The sequence below is a fragment of the Thermobia domestica genome, chromosome 7 (genome assembly GCF_964235325.1).
Source record: "Thermobia domestica chromosome 7, izTheDome1.hap1.1, whole genome shotgun sequence".
NCBI classification, from domain to species: Eukaryota; Metazoa; Arthropoda; class Insecta; order Zygentoma; family Lepismatidae; genus Thermobia; species Thermobia domestica.
The window spans coordinates 140,673,135-140,689,868 of NC_137460.1; positions in this window are offsets into that span (position 1 = coordinate 140,673,135).

Here is a 16,734-nt window from a genome sequence, read left to right on the forward strand (position 1 = left end):
CAGTATTTGCATTCCGATCTTATCAGATCTCATTATCGTGAAGATTCACACACATCTGGATAAAAAGGAAGGGTTGCCAGATAGCTTTGTTTGTGATCAACTGGATGAAGTGGTAAATGTTCTCGTCTTAGTGCTGAGAGAGGTCTCATTAGACTCGCTCCTGAAAACAACATTAAGCTCCAAACAAATGTACACAAAATCATTAATATCACAGTAACTTAGTGAATTGAGATAATTGTATTTTCTCATTGATATATATGTAATTGATATACAGGGTGTCCGAGAAGTCCTTCCCTGATTACAGAAATTGATAACTCAGGCTAGAAATAAGATAGAAATATGAAACTGGTGTTGAATTGTTTACAAACTATAAACGTTTTTGTGTGTGTTAAGTTTGTTCTGTTTTACCAAGTCTCAATTTTGTTTGTTTTAGGTTTGTAGGACGTAAGTAAGAAGCCCAAGAAGCCATGCCAACCAACCAGGAGAAGGCACAGTGTGTCCTGTGGTACCATGAGATACGATCACCAACCACGGTGCAGAGACAGTTCCAGACAACATTTGGGAGGACTCCACCTGATGTCAAGAGCATTAAAGCCTGGTATGAGAAGTTCAAGAACACAGGGTCGGTTGCTGACCTTCCAAGGTCTGGTCGACCAAGAACCTCAACAGACACGGTGGAGGCTGTGCGGCAGTCTTTTCTGAGAAGTCAAGGGTGCTCATGTGGAAGTGTACTGATGTGACCAAAACGTTTATAGTTTGTAAACAATTCAACACCAGTTTCATATTTCTATCTTATTTCTAGCCTGAGTTATCAATTTCTGTAATCAGGGAAGGACTTCTCGGACACCCTGTAATTGGAGTCCTTAATATAACCTCCTGCTACATAATGTTCTGTTTTTTGTGATGCTACGCGACTACAGAACTGGATGTTATATATCTATAAAAAATAAAATTAAATATTTCAGTTTTACGTCACATGGTTATGCCGTGTATGATTATGAGAATGAATGAAAAATTGTATAATGAAGAAAGTTGGGGGAAACAGAAGAACCCCGAGAAAACTCACGCACACGGTGCTTGTCCGCTACAAAGCATTCTGGATTCTCATAGAAGCCGCCTATATGAACCAAATATGAATTTAAGTTATAATCATCACTCTACAGTATTTCATGCTTCTGGTTGTGTACATTCTACTCTATAGTATATTAAGTCTATAGAAAGCCTGTTGCAATATATTAGAAGCTGGTTAGAAATAGCAGAAGGGCTACATGGCATCAACTTCGAGGTTCGTAAATTAACATATATACTTGTGTTATTGTTGACATTTTGTAACTTTTCCTATTTGCGACCGCCTGGAGTATGAGGTATGTAGGGCCAAAGGAACTCAGTGGTAAATCATTCATCTCCGATGCTTGAGGTCTCCGGTTAGATTCCAGCTCTATATCTCACAGTATAAGCCACCGCGTATATCTCACCTGCCCAAGTCTACCTGCCTAATTGAAAATTTGTGAATATATTTCTGTCGAAATAAAGAAAAGTTTACACGTGCACAAGTGAGCAATGAATATTATATACATCTAATTACAGCTTGTGACTCTTACAGTCAATAAATAAAACTTGTTGTCTCTTAATAATGAAAGAAAAGGAGAATCGCCGTTCACGCTCATGCCATGTAGCTGCCACCTCAAATTCAAACTTTATAATCGATTTTTATACCAAAGGCAATTATTTGAAGTATGTTGCTGCTCCCAATCAAAAGTAGGAATTAAGATCTACGCCTGGTTGAATTCAGAACTTTCTGCTCTTTCTTAAACTTGCATAGGGAAAGAGCATATGCAACTCAAAGAAGCATGGAGAGACGTATGATTGGAATAATCCGGAGAGATAAAAGAAGAAATACATGGATCTGGAAGATGACAGGATTGACCGATATCATCACGAAAATAAAAGAATTCAAGTGGTAGGGAGCTGGCCACATTGCAAGAAGAACTGAGAATAGGTAGACAAAAGCAATCCGTGACTGGATCCTAAGGGAATGACAACGATCCAGAAAACGTTGTAATACAATATGGTGTAACGAAATTAGGAAGTAGTGTGGAGTAACGTGTAAACGAACTGCCGAAAATAGATACGTGTCAAAAAGAATTGGAGAGACCTTCATCCAGCAGTGGGTCGACAAAGGTAGAGAATTTAAAATATATATATATATATATATATATATATATATATATATATATATATATATATATATATATATATATAGTTGTGTGTGTGTGTGTGTGTGTGTTACGCTTATAGTTCTGCTGTACATTTCCCTTTCCCGATGAACATTAGTTTTGGCTGCGTGTTAAGCAAACAGTCAAAGAAATCTTTCTATCTATTCAAGATGCTATCTGTATCAGAAAGAATTTTTCTCTCTTTAACACATACGCGAGACGTTGATACCCTTTCATAAATTCGTTGATGCCCTTCAACGTGTCTCGATTTTTTCTTATATTATTATCTTCAATTTCATTAATTTAAGCTTTCAAAAATTCGCGTTTCTCTCTTCTACACATTTTGGAAGTTTCCCGTCTGATGTCAACTAAATTTAGATTGTTATATCGCTTCGATTTTGAAGGCAACGCAGTTTCGCCTATTTTTCCTTCTCCGATAGTTTGCACATTCCTGGTAGAACCATGATTTGTTCCTACGTATTTGCGCGTGACACAATTTTTCTCTTGTTGAAATTTTAATACTATCTCTAATTTGAACTCAACATTAGAGCTCTTAAAAGCTTCTAAAAAGTAGAATTTATTACATTTTAATCTGGTATTCCCCTGTGGTCTGGTTCTTCTCTAATTTCTTTAAACTAAACCTCTCCATTTTCAGATGTTGAATATTCTCTTTATTCAACGATAACCTCAATCTCTTTTTATCGCTGTTACCAGATAGTGATCAGTGTCACAGTTGTGTCCTCTAAACGAGTGAAAATCAGTTATGCTAGTCTTCTTTTATCTACTAAAACATGATCAATTTGGTTGTGTGTCCTTCCATCTGCTGAGGTTCATGTGTATTTATGAACGTGGGAATTTTGTACACTTCACGATTAGGTTTTTGGATGTTGCAAAGTTCACTAGTCTAATACAATTGCTAATACTTTTCCTATGCAGACTTTCGTTCCCTATAACCGGTTTTAAAACATCTTGTTGCTCTACCTTCGCATTGAAATCCTGTAATAGAATTTTCACATGGTAGTGCGGAACTTGGTCGAATAGACGTGATTCTTCTTCTTAAATAGTGTCATTTACTTCGTCATCTATATCTTTTGTTGGGGCATGAAGATTTAAAATAGTAGTATCACACCACCGACCCTTAAGACTAATAAAAGAAAGTCTATCATTAACAAGTTCAATCCGTTTAATTGCTGATATTAAAATAATTGACATTACAATGCTATTTGTGCGGTCACACAGGCCCCCATCCACGGGGAGCTAGGGGGGCTGGCCCCCTAACATTGTCACGGTAGGCTTGCAAATGAACTATAATATGGTGATGAACTATAATATGGTTGGGTCGGCCCCTCCTAACTTCTACCGCCTCCCCCTACATTTTTGGCTTGACTACCGGACTGTGGTCACATATAGGATAAAATTACAAAAGGTTACAATTATTAGTGGAAATTAATGCTGTCACCCATTTCGAACATTTTAAAAGCACATCGTTTCTAATGTATTGAAATTTCATTTCTTATCGATAGTATGAAACGTTACGAATAGTTGTAGTGTAAATTTCCGTAGCTGTTCTTCAAGTGGATTTGTATACAACCAAAGATAGTTTTGTCAAGATTGAGAAAATGTCCAAAGTACGCCTCTTGAAAAAAGCTCTTATTTGCAAAAGAATACATAATGATTATTTTGACTGTTGCAAGGTCTGCCAAACAGCTTAATAAAAATCCAATGTAGTATAACAATAGCTGCTGCTTTTGTTATAAGTTTAAAAAAGGGGGGAGGAAAAGCTTGGTGTGGGGAGTGTAGGGGTGCCGAATTCTACTTCTCCCCGGGCGCCGAAATCTCTAGCTACGGCTCTGATTGTAGTGTTGGTCTCTAACAACTGCCAAATGCAGGAAGTGGTCAAACAAAAACTAGCGGTTTATTACCAGTAACCGACATTCACCAGCCCTCATACAAGTACTAAGTCACTAATTCGAACCACACTTGATACACGTAATTGAGATAACAATCTCTAATGACCACGTAATAAAGTAAGTGGTAGAGACAAATATAAGGGTTTACTACCTTCAACGCTCAGTTACTGACCACATTTTGATCAATCGTCTTAAAATACTAATTCATCAATTGAATCCAAACTTGATACAAGTAATTGCGATAACAGTCTTTAGCGACCGCCAAACAAGACCAGGGGCGGATCCAGGGGGGCGATTGCCCCCCGCAGAAGATGAAACTTTCTTACTTTATATATATAAATAAAATCCATGCCAGAGTTTGGAGCTCTTAAAAGTATCATTATGACAACCCACCGCTCCCCCAGAAGTCAGTTCTGGATCCGCCCCTGAACAAGACAGTGGTCAAATAAAAAGTAAAGGTAAATTACTTTCGGTACCCCTTACTGCAAGAACTCGACCAGCCCTCATACAAAGACTAATTGACGATTTAAAAAAACTCTCTATTCGTCATTTTTGTATCACTCTTTAAATACCAACGAAAAGCGGAATAGGCCAAGCAAAAAGTATCTTTGCATTGCCTGTAACCGACCTCTACTGTCCAGATTTTGAGCAGCCCTCATACAAATGCTATTTCACCAATTTATATAAAACTTTCTTCACGTCATTGTCGTAACATTTGTTAAAGACCAACAAACAGCGAAAGTGGTCAAACAAAAGTTAATGCCACATTATCTGTTACCGGCCTTTGATGGTCAAAATTTCACGAACTCACAGATATACAAATTCAAAAATTCATGAAATTTAACAATATAATTATTAGAACAGTCTTTAAAGCAGTGATGCAATAAGTAACAAACTTTTACGAGCCCAAGAAAAAAGCTACTAGCACACAATCCCAGTCTTCACAGTTTAAAATATAGTATATAATACTGATATTAAAAGCTCGCCCGCACCGATGAACCACTCTCCCCGGGCGAGTGGTTACTTGCATCCTTGTTTTAAAGGTATATATAGAGCAAAAGTTGTCAAGCAAAAACTATTTTCATTTTATTTGTTATTTTTTTAATTTCATTATTCACATATAACAGAGCTATTGCTCCTTTTATAGGAGGTATTATTATAACTGAAATAAATATCAATACTTATTACATAAATGAGAATAGTAACAGAAAAAATAAAAACAATCAATCAATGCAGTAAAACTTATATCTTCAGATACACAAACTTACTCACGTGTACTTATTTACATACATATTTGAATAGGTATACAGATACGTATATACATATATAGCCTATCGTAGATTCAAGGAGACATATTTATGTACATGCACAACTGAAGTATAGCCCTATATATTCAATACACAAAATCGTTACATATAACAATAGACAAGAAACAAGATACATAATCTAAATACATATCTAAATATATTTTTAATTGAGATAGGAATATTATGTAGCATGAAGAAATCTGTATTTTCACCATCTCCAGTTACGATATTGGGTCTCTTGTAATTCTCAGTAGTGGAGATTTTTGATGTACAATTAAATTTGATTTTCACGATAAGACATTTGTCGAGTTCGTAAATTTATTTTCTTAGCATTAAATCACAAGTGTAAGCATTCCTCGTTATCAAATATTCCATTTACCATTTTGAACAAAAACATTTGGTCTGTAATTTGCCTTGTAGCAATTAAGTTATCACGCTTACATTCATTAATCAGACTTTTATATGAAATATTGTCTTTGTACGAGGACATTTTGTGTTTTTCATAATACAGACGTCATAAGAACTTATTTGGAACTCTTTCAATAGTACAATTTCTAATAAGCATATTAAATAGTGTTATTAAAGTTTAATAGTTTGATAAATCTTTTAAATTCCTTAGTAGAAAACCCAGAGTTTTAAACGATTCATTAATGCATTCTTCTATATGTGCTTGTAGTTCAATTTACTATCTAGTAATATGTTTTAGTCTTTTATATTTTTTTCTGGTAATTAATGTACTATTAATTGTATATACGAGATTGATAGGAATGTAGTGTCTGGAGTATATAATTAGAAAACATTTACTTATATTAGAAGTGTAGCTTCTTTCTTAGAAATTATTCATGTCATTTATTTAAATTATCCTGTAGCTCTAAACAATCAGCATAATTCGTTATTTTCTTGTGTAGCTTAACGTCATCGACAGATAAGAGACACTGAAAATATAACAGCGCGTTGCAAATCATTTATAAATAATAGGAATAAAATAATGATCCTAAATTGTAAACTGAGATATGACAGATCTTACTTCAAAAGTAAATGGTTTTACACATTTATATCAGACAAATTGTTTACAACCATTCGAGTACGAAGATATTGGTATTAGTAAACGAAAGAGTAAACCAAAATTTAATAACTTCTAAAGTAAAAGCGCATGATCTATTTTATCAAACACTTTAGAAAAGTAGGTATAAATAGTGTCCACCGAACGACCTTCATGAAAATGATCGAAGTAAATATTGAGTAAAAATCACTACATTTGTAGTCGCACTTTTATTTCGGTAAAAACTGTACTGAAAAATGGATATAAATGGTTTCACATGTATCAATATTCGTTTATATATGATTTGTTCAAATATTTTAGGTGCTGATGTGAAAGCACCTTCGTAATAACTTTTCCAATCGCGTATAGATTGCCAGATTTAAATATCAATGTTGCATTCCAAATGTCTTGATAAATTTGAGTTGTTAATATGAGATTATAGAAGTAACATAGTAACAAAGCAATTCATTGCAACCTTTAAATATGTAAGTCGGAATCTCCTCATTATAACCAGTGGGTTTACTTCATATTAACCCTAGGAATACCAAGGTATTTTGGCTTCCATTAAAAACTAATGGCTATGGGCTTCAATGGTTTATTACCAGTAATCAACATTGACCAGCCCTCAACAAGTATACTAAGTCACTAATTCGAACCAAACTTCATACAAGTAATTGAGATAACAATCTCTAAGGACCACGTAATAAAGGAAGTGGTAGCGTAAAATGTCAGGGTTCAATACCTTCAATGCTCAGTTACTGACCACATTTTCACCAACCCTCATAGAAATACTAATTCACCAATTTAAACCAAACTCCCTACACGCCATTTTCATAACATTCTTTCAAGATCAATAAAGAACGGAAGCTTGATCTTATCATACAAGTGTATTTACTTTTATTGATTCTTTATACTCGTTTTCATTTATTTCACTAATATCTAAGGAATATGATATTTCATTACATGTCTTTCCAAGTATCTATTAAGAGAAACTCGAACAATATACGTGCTTAAAATGTGCAAATTTGTAGGCAAATGTATTATTGGAATGTATGACTTGATCTTCATGTATCATTTAGTTTACGGTACTATTGTTTCTTGTTATTAATAATTTTCCAAAATAATTTTAGGTCCTACTGGCTATTATTTTCCACCTTTTGCACAAATGATATGTATGATTGATGTTTTACACTTTAAATTTCCTGTGTAATTCAACAAATTTTCTGTAATTGTAATGCAAATTTACTTTTCTTATAAAATTGTTTCTCGTTTAAGAGTTTTTTTTTCGAGTAAACCAACATGGATAGCATAGGGGCGCAATATATATAGAGAAAGCAGGGAGCAAAATATATAGAAAGCAGGAGCGCATAACTAAAGGTTGCGGTTGCGCTGAAGCTTCAAGTTACGCCACTGACGGATAGAATCGTTTCCTTTTAGGAACAGTAGTTTTAATTGCCGCATTCAATATTGTATAAGAGTAACATAGACAATCTTTTGGATTTTCGTAGACACATATTTGTTCCTAACGCTAGTTCCTTAACTTTGAACAAATTATGGAAATTAGCTTTTCAATAGTTATACACAGAAATAGTGTTGCACCTAACATGTGGTATTTTAATAGAAACAGGTAACTCAAACAATAACGGAGGATGATGTATGTCTTCAGTAACTCAAGATTAATCGCTTCTATAGATATTAAAGTTGGTGAAATTTGTTAATCTTATGTTAAGTGTTCTTCCATTTTCATTTTTTACGTTATTATCTGATTGTAAATTAAACAAAGATAAAAATATGATTGGTCTTCTTCCATGGATTGGATAAAGATTAGTCTCCTTGCATTAAATTATAACTTCAATTTAATATTGAAGATAATTTAAAATCCCAATTACTATTATATTTTTAGATTGAAAATGTAGAATATCTTCAAGACTTTTAAAAATTATAATGTGTATTTTCGGTTCATGATGGAAAATACACAGTTAATATAATATATAAACTCATATCTAAAGTTTCCTTAACACAAATATTTTGCACATGCTCTAGGTTCAACTTAAGTTTTCCACTTGGTACTTCTTTCACACTACAATTAACAAACCACAACCCATTCTTTTAGAACTATCCTACCTAAATATATTGTATCTCTTATCAATGCACTTGCTGTCATATACATAGTTATTTAGTCATACCACAATCATAATTTGTAGTAAGAATACTGGTAAAAATTTCAAATAATTTCGTACTTGTATTTCTTACATTCAGGTAAAAAATTGAAATACAATAATCAGAATTATGCATATCCTTGTAATAAAACTCCAATATCATTTATGGTTCTAAGTGTGCAACAACACTATCACTTGCTCTTTTCCATAATTTTACATTACCTGACCAGTTAATCCATAAAAATTCCGTTTTTTCCTTTTATTTTACGGACCTCACTAAAAACTACTTTTCTTTGTACCGAAATACTCTGATTAAAGTAAAAACAAAAAAAAAAAAACTTCCTTTCTGCAGAAATTTATCTTTGTGGACTTTTCTTACAAACTCTATAATTAAACCCACGGAATTTTGACCTTGGACTTTGAACTATCGCTACCTTACCGATAACCGTGTTTTACTGGTCAGAATTTGACCAACTCTCATACAAATACTAATTAATCAATTTAAACCAAACTCGACAAAAGTAATTGTTGTACTGGTCTCTAAGAACTGCCAAATACACAAAGTGGTCTATCAAAACCTAGTGCTACGTTATCACTAACTGACACTTACGACCAGATTTTGATCAGCCCTCATACAAGTACTAAGTTTTTTTTAAACCAAACTTGATACAAGTAATTGAGATAATGGTCAATAACAATCCCAAAAACAGCAAGTGGTCGAATAAAAAGTAAGGGTACACTACCAGTAACCGATATTTACTAATCTGATTTTGACCGCCCTCGTACAGGTACTAAGTCACTAACTGAAAACAAAAACTTAAAACATATAATTGAAATAACAGTCTGTAACGACTGTCAAATAAAAGGAGAAGTCAAACGAAAACTATGCTACATTACCGATAATCGATCTTTATTGAACAGATTTTGACAAGCCCTCATACAAATACTAACTGACCAGTTAACACAAAACTCTCTCCATGTGATTTTCGTAATACTTTCTAAAGACCAACAAACAGTGGAAGTGGTCTAACAAAACGTCTTACTACATTACCTGTAACCGACCTTTACTGTTCAGATTATGAGAAACCGTCATACAACTAGGCCTACTTATTCCAATATTTATACTAAATTCTAGAAAATAATTCTTAAAAGTTTTTAAAGGTCAATATAGTGCGGAAATGCTCAGACGAAAAATTACATTACCAATATTAATGCATTACCGATAACCGAATTTTACTGACCAGATTTCGACCAGCTCACATACAAATGCTAATTCAGCAATTGAAACCACAGTCAGCAAATTAATCGTTGTTCTGATCTCTAAGAATTCCCTAAAAATATCCTTACATCATCTGTAACCGACCTTTAGGCCTACTGGCCAGATTTTGTACCAACTCTCATTTAAATGCCAATACGTAATTCAAACCAAACTTCATATAAATAATTCCAGTAATAGTCTCTAACGACGGCTAAATAAAGGAGGTAGTCGAATAAAAATTAAGAGTACTTTCCCTCCAAAGCTTACTTACTGCCCATATTTTGACCAGCTCTCATACAAATACTAATTCTTTAATTTAAACGAAATTTTCTGAACGTCATTTTTCTTACACTCTTTACAGACCAACGAAGGGCGAAAATGGTCTGAAAAAATTACCTCTTCATTACCTGTAACCGATATTTACTGACTCAAGTACTAATTTGTCAATTTAAACTAAATTCAAAAACAGTAGTTCCTGTACTATTCACCAACAACCAAAAATGCACGAAGTGGTCAAAAGAAAACTACTGAAAAGAGTTTGACCAACTCTCATACAAAAATTAATTCACCAATTCAAACCAAACTTGACACAAGTAATTGCGAAAATAATTTTTAACGACCGTCAAATAATGGAAGTGGTTGAATAAACAGTAAGAGGACATTACTAAGAACCTCCACTTACTAACCAGAATTTGACCAGCTCTCACTCAAATGCTAATTGACCACTTCAAACCAAACTTGACACAAGTAGTTGTAATAACAATCTTTAGCGACTACCAAAGAATAGTCAAATAATAATTACGGGTACATTAACTACAACAATCACTTACTGACCAGATTTCGACCTGTCCTAATACAAAGACTGGTTAACCACTTTAAACGAAACTCCCTACATATCATGATCGTATCACTCTTTAACTACCAATAAACAGCGAATGTAGTAAAACAAAAAAGTCCTTACATTTATCTGTAACGACTTCTACAGACCAGATTTTGACAAACCCTAATACAAATACTAACTGACAATTTCCACAAAACTCTCTACACGTCATTTTCATAACACACTTTAAACAGCAAGAAACAGAGGAAGTGGTGAAACAAAAACTACTGCTACATTATCTGTTACTCGCCTTTACTGCCCAGATTTTTTACCAATTCTCATACAAAGATTTATTTAAAAATCGTACTAAATCTGACAAAATAATTCTGATAATACACAGAACATGTGATTGACCCGGAACACCCACTCACTACACCTATTACTACCAACGAAATCCAATTGGCTCTAAAACGGAAAAAGAACACAGCACCCGGGATTGACAACATCTCTTATAGACACATCAAAGAAGCGCCATACTCATTTCTCCTGATACTGACTACAATATATAATTTCATACTCCAAACTGGATTCTATCCTTTTGAATGGAAAATCTCTAAAATTTGTATGTTTCCAAAACCAAATAAGCCTGCCCATTCTGTTTGCTCTTACAGACCAATCCAACTCACATCAGTATTTAGCAAGATTCTGGAAAAAATTCTTGTCTCTCGACTTCATAAGTATCTTGAAACTACTATTCTACTGCCTATCCACCAAGCAGGTTTTCGGCCTCGTTTTTCCATAAATGACCAGCTTCTTCGTCTCAGCACCATAATTACAAATCAGTTTAACAAAGGGTTTCCATCATGCCTCATTCTTATGGATTTGGAAAAGGCTTTCGATAAGGTATGGCACTATGGTCTTATTACAAAACTACAGTCATTCAAACTTCCCACATGCTATCTCAGGCTTATTTACTCGTTCATTACAAATCGCATTGCATATGTCACAGTTGGTAAAGCACTCTTCTGGCCAATATTTCCGCTTACTGGAGTTCCACAGGGGTCGGCTCTAAGTCCATTATTGTATATTCTTTATGCTTCTGACATTCCAACAGTACCACGTAATGTATTTACTTTCCAATATGCAGACGACACAGCTTTTCTTGCACTTGGTAACACTATCCATCAAATCAGCGCTGTACTCCAGGCAACTCTGGATAATTTCATCACTTGGTGCAAGAAATGGCATTTAACCATTAACAACGACAAAACGCAAGCACTGGTTTTCATACCACCTCATAGACGTTCCAGAGTCTACCGTAACCCGAAACTGCTACGAATAACAGTTGATGGATACCAAATACGCACTACCAGCACTGCTACGTACTTGGGCGTTGTTTTTGATTCCAAACTAACTTAGAGTGCACACCTGCAAAAGCTCAAAACTAAGGCGACTACTCGTTTAAATCTTCTACGTTGTCTCACGGGCACTACGTGGGGCCTCAAACCCGATGTTCTACTCCATACTTACAAGATGTTTCTCCGTCCTATTCTCACCTTTGGACATACTGCCTGGTGCAATGCCTCTGTTTCCTTCTACGAAAAACTTTGCATATTGGAGCGTCACGCTATTCGTCTAGCCCACCGACTTAAACTTCCGTATCCTACGTGGCTCACGTATGAATACATCAACTTTCCGAAGATCACAGAGCATATTGCACAACTTCGTAATAGGTACATTACATCTCGCATAGAAACGGGTCATCCACTTTTCTTGGATATTCTTCGAACGGATGCTCACACTGATGCCGCATATCGTTACAAGCATACCCCTTTGAATATACTCATTTCATTATATGTCCGCCATGCAAACCTCACAGTAGCAGAACGCGACATCTATGCCATTTATATCATCCATGCTCATATTCCTCATGTTTTTCCATCTTAGCACAGACATCCTCACAACTAACTAGGGCTTCCCCTTGTGATCATTAGTCCCGAGACGTCCCGGGACAGAAGATTTAACCTACATCTGTCTTACTAACTTCTTTGTGTTTGTGATGTGATGGCACTTCATCTCATATTACATCATCATTATCTTTTGTTTTGCTCACCGCCACAATTATCGCACAGTTTTGTCTTATCGCACATTTGCACTTATTTTTCAATTTATATTTCACTCTTTATCTTATAACACAGTATTTATCCTTTTCTTATCTTATATTAAAAAATTCATTATATTTCACTTTTCGCACCTCCATTTCACAGCCTGTTCTTGTGTACTTTATAATAAAGATATGTTTAATTAGCATAAATTATGGAAAATAAATGATGATACACCCTTTCTCAACTGATGACATTACCCAAACTTCCCTTAGCCCAACAAATTATTTTCCAAATTGTATTTTTGTTTAGAGAACCACATGCCAAAGAGAGGGCGTAACCCTCTGAGAGGCTGGAGAAGTAATAAAGTTTTTGAAAACCATCATCCTTATAAGAAGCCATTTCTCTCTTCTCCTTTCCAAAAAAAAAAATCTGATAATAGTCTTTAGAGACTAACATAGAGCGGAAGTGCCCATAAGAAAACTGCAAGTACAGTTCTGATAACCTACCTTTGCTGTCCAGATTTTGACAAGCTGTCATGCAACTACTACTTCACCAATTTAAACCAAACTCAACTCAACAAAAGTAATAGTTGTGTCAGTCTCTAACAACTGCAAAATATACGAAGTGGTCAAACAAGAACCAGCGGTTTATTGCCAGTAACCGACATTCACAAGCACTCAACAAGTACTAAGTCACTAATTGGAACCAAACTTAATGCAAGTAATTGAGATAACAGTCTCTAATGACTACATAATAAAGGAAGTGATAGAGAAAAATATAAGGGTTCCTACCTTCTACGCAAAGTTACTGACAACATTTTGACCAGCCCTCATACAAATACTAATTCACCAACTTAAACCAACCTCTCTACACGCCATTTTCATAACATTTTTTAAAGACCAATAAGTCTCAAATAAAAAGTACCGTTACATTAACTGTAACCGAACGTTCCTGCTGAGATTTTCACCAAAATTCATATAAAAGCTTATTCTGAAATTCATACTAAGTTCGACAAAATAATTCCGAAAACAGTCTGTAAAGGGCAATATACAGCGGAAGTGGTCAAACCGACACTAAAGCTACATTCACTGTAACCGACCTTTACAGCTCAGATTTTGAACAACCCTCATAAAATACTTTTTCCAAAATTCTTATTTCATTCTACAAAATAATTCAGAAAACAGTTTTTAAAAGGCAATACAGAGCAGAAGTAGTCAATCAGAAACTAAAACTACATTCATTGTGACTGATCTTTACTGCACAGATTTTTACGCACCCTTATAAAATACTTATTCAAAATTCATATTAAATTCGACAAAATATTCTAATTATGAAAACTGTTTTAAAGGGCAATATAGAGCGGAAGTTGTCAAACAGAAACTTAAACTACATTTACTGTAACCAACCTTTACTGCTCAGGTTTTGACCACCCTCATACAAATACTTATTCAAAATTTCATACTAAATTCCACAAAATATTTAATTCTGAAAACAGTCTTAAAGGGCAATATAAAGCGGAAGTGTCAAACAGAAAGTAAAGATACATTAACTGTAACCGACCTTTACTGCTCAGCTTTTGACCAATCCTCAGACGAATACTTATTCAAAAATTCATTCTAAATTCGACAAAATTTTCTAGTTCTCAAAACAGTCATAAAGGGTAATATAGAGCGGAAGTGGTCAAACAGAAATTAAGTTACATTAGCTGTAACCGACGTTTAATGCTCATACAAATACTTATTCATAAATTCTTATTACATTCAACAAAATAATTCAGAAAACGGTCTTAAAAATTCAATATACAGCACAAGTAGTCAAACAGAAACTAAAGCTACATTAACTTTAACGTACCTTTAGTGCTCAGGTTTTCACCAACCTTCATACAAATACTTATTCCAAAATTCTTATTACATTCAACAAAATAATTCAGAAAGCAATAATAATGTGTATACCACAATACAGTCTTTAAATAACAATAATAATGTATATATAGTCTTTAAAAGTCAATATAGAGCGTAAATGGTCAAACAGAAACTAAGAAACTATTACATTCACTGAACAGAAATGTTATTTACATTTCTTATCTTTTCTTTGTTTCTTTTTTCTTTTTTTTTAATTACTAGACTACATTTTTATCTTGTGACTATGCTAAAGCATAATTTTAATATAAAATAAAAACTATATTTGTACATTGTGTTCATTTTGTTGCAATACTAACACGTATTCCTTATATACATGAACTGTAATAACTGTTCACCTGTTAACTTTTAATATAAGAACCTCGCGGAAGTTCTCATTGCTACTTGAAAATGAAATATTCCACAGTTTCGTTTTCTTTTTTAAGTATCCTAGTTCATATTTTGACAAGTATTATATTATTTTAATGCAGACTTGCATGATGGACAAAAGTATCTCCTGCGTAACCTCGTTTTATCTGGTAAACCTATATATTCAAAGTGAAACCAGTTGTCACATCCGGAACATACAACTAATTTTCATTCTTGTTTGTTACAAAGAGATCCTAGATAACATTCAGTAGATACTTCATCTCAATAATTTTCTATTATTTTTGATAGGAACATTATAGTAGAGGTTCTTGTCAGGAGTGTCACGACAAATTCTAACATGTGGTGATGCGTTGGACAAATCTATACTTTGAACTAGACTCTTTAGTTTGTTTTTATTGATGAATTGTCCTTCTGGTCAAAGAAATGGAGTTTTCATGTAGTGCTTTATTTTATTTTTCACTCTTGTTCTGCAGTTTTCCATCTTCTTTTCGTCATGATAATGCACAACAGCTGTACTTCTATCAATCACAATTTCAGCATACATACCTGTGTACAATCCACAGTCTTACCCGTTTCTTTGATGCGGAATATCATCCGGAACATACACTCTCCATTCCAATGAGACAAACTGTAAACCTTGAAACTTATAATAATTTTCACAAAAGAAAAACAGAAGTATAACGTCTTCGTCATTATATAATCCTAAACTGTCCAAATATAGAACAATGTTTTGCTTTCGGAGCACAATGATCAATCTAGAATGAGAAGACCTAACTACAGGAATAAACGTGATATCATACTCAGGGATTTTGAAGGAAAGAAGAGTTGACAAACCATATTTAAAATTGAAATTTAAGTTACCATTGTTCAATATACCTTCACATACTGTCAGTGTGACAGATTTGTATTTCCTTGACAGTTTGTTAATTAAAATAGATATATACACTTCAATTATGTTCTCCTGTAAATACAGTTCTTCAACAGTCGTTTTCCTCTCCATTGTCAGGCTGTTTAAAACACTGATAAATTGAAATGCCCCCAACAAGAAATTCCTTGTTTCTTTTAAACTTGTCTTCAAAAGTATCGTACAGCATATCCTCAAATGGAGATTCGCTTAAGTCCGATTGGGAACCAAATTCCTCCTTACAGTTTCCATTTTTGGACATAGGGGAGTGGAGGTTGCTGCAGGTTGTACAAAGCATCTCCTTTTAACTATTGATTTACCTGCAACGACGGTAGAGACACTTAAGTCTAAAGAGTCTTCTGGGAACTTACAATGGCTGAACACCTGTGAATCATTAGCTGGTTCCACGAGCGCTAGTGACGCCGGACATTACTTCTATCCTGCTTTGTACCCTCGTTTACGTTTCATTAAACTACTTAATTTTACTCGTTTATTTTTCCATTCATTATCACCAATTGATAATTTTACGGCTCGAATGTGATGGCATTTCTTCTTCATGCTACAGCTACACTCCTCTTTAGGGTAAAGAGTTACAACATATTTCTTTCCATTAAAAGATACAATAAAATATTGCTCTTGCGGTATGTGTCTGACATTTCCTTGCAGCAGTAACTGTCTGCCAATGCAAAAGTACTGAAATTGTTTTCTTCATTAAAATTTTCTCT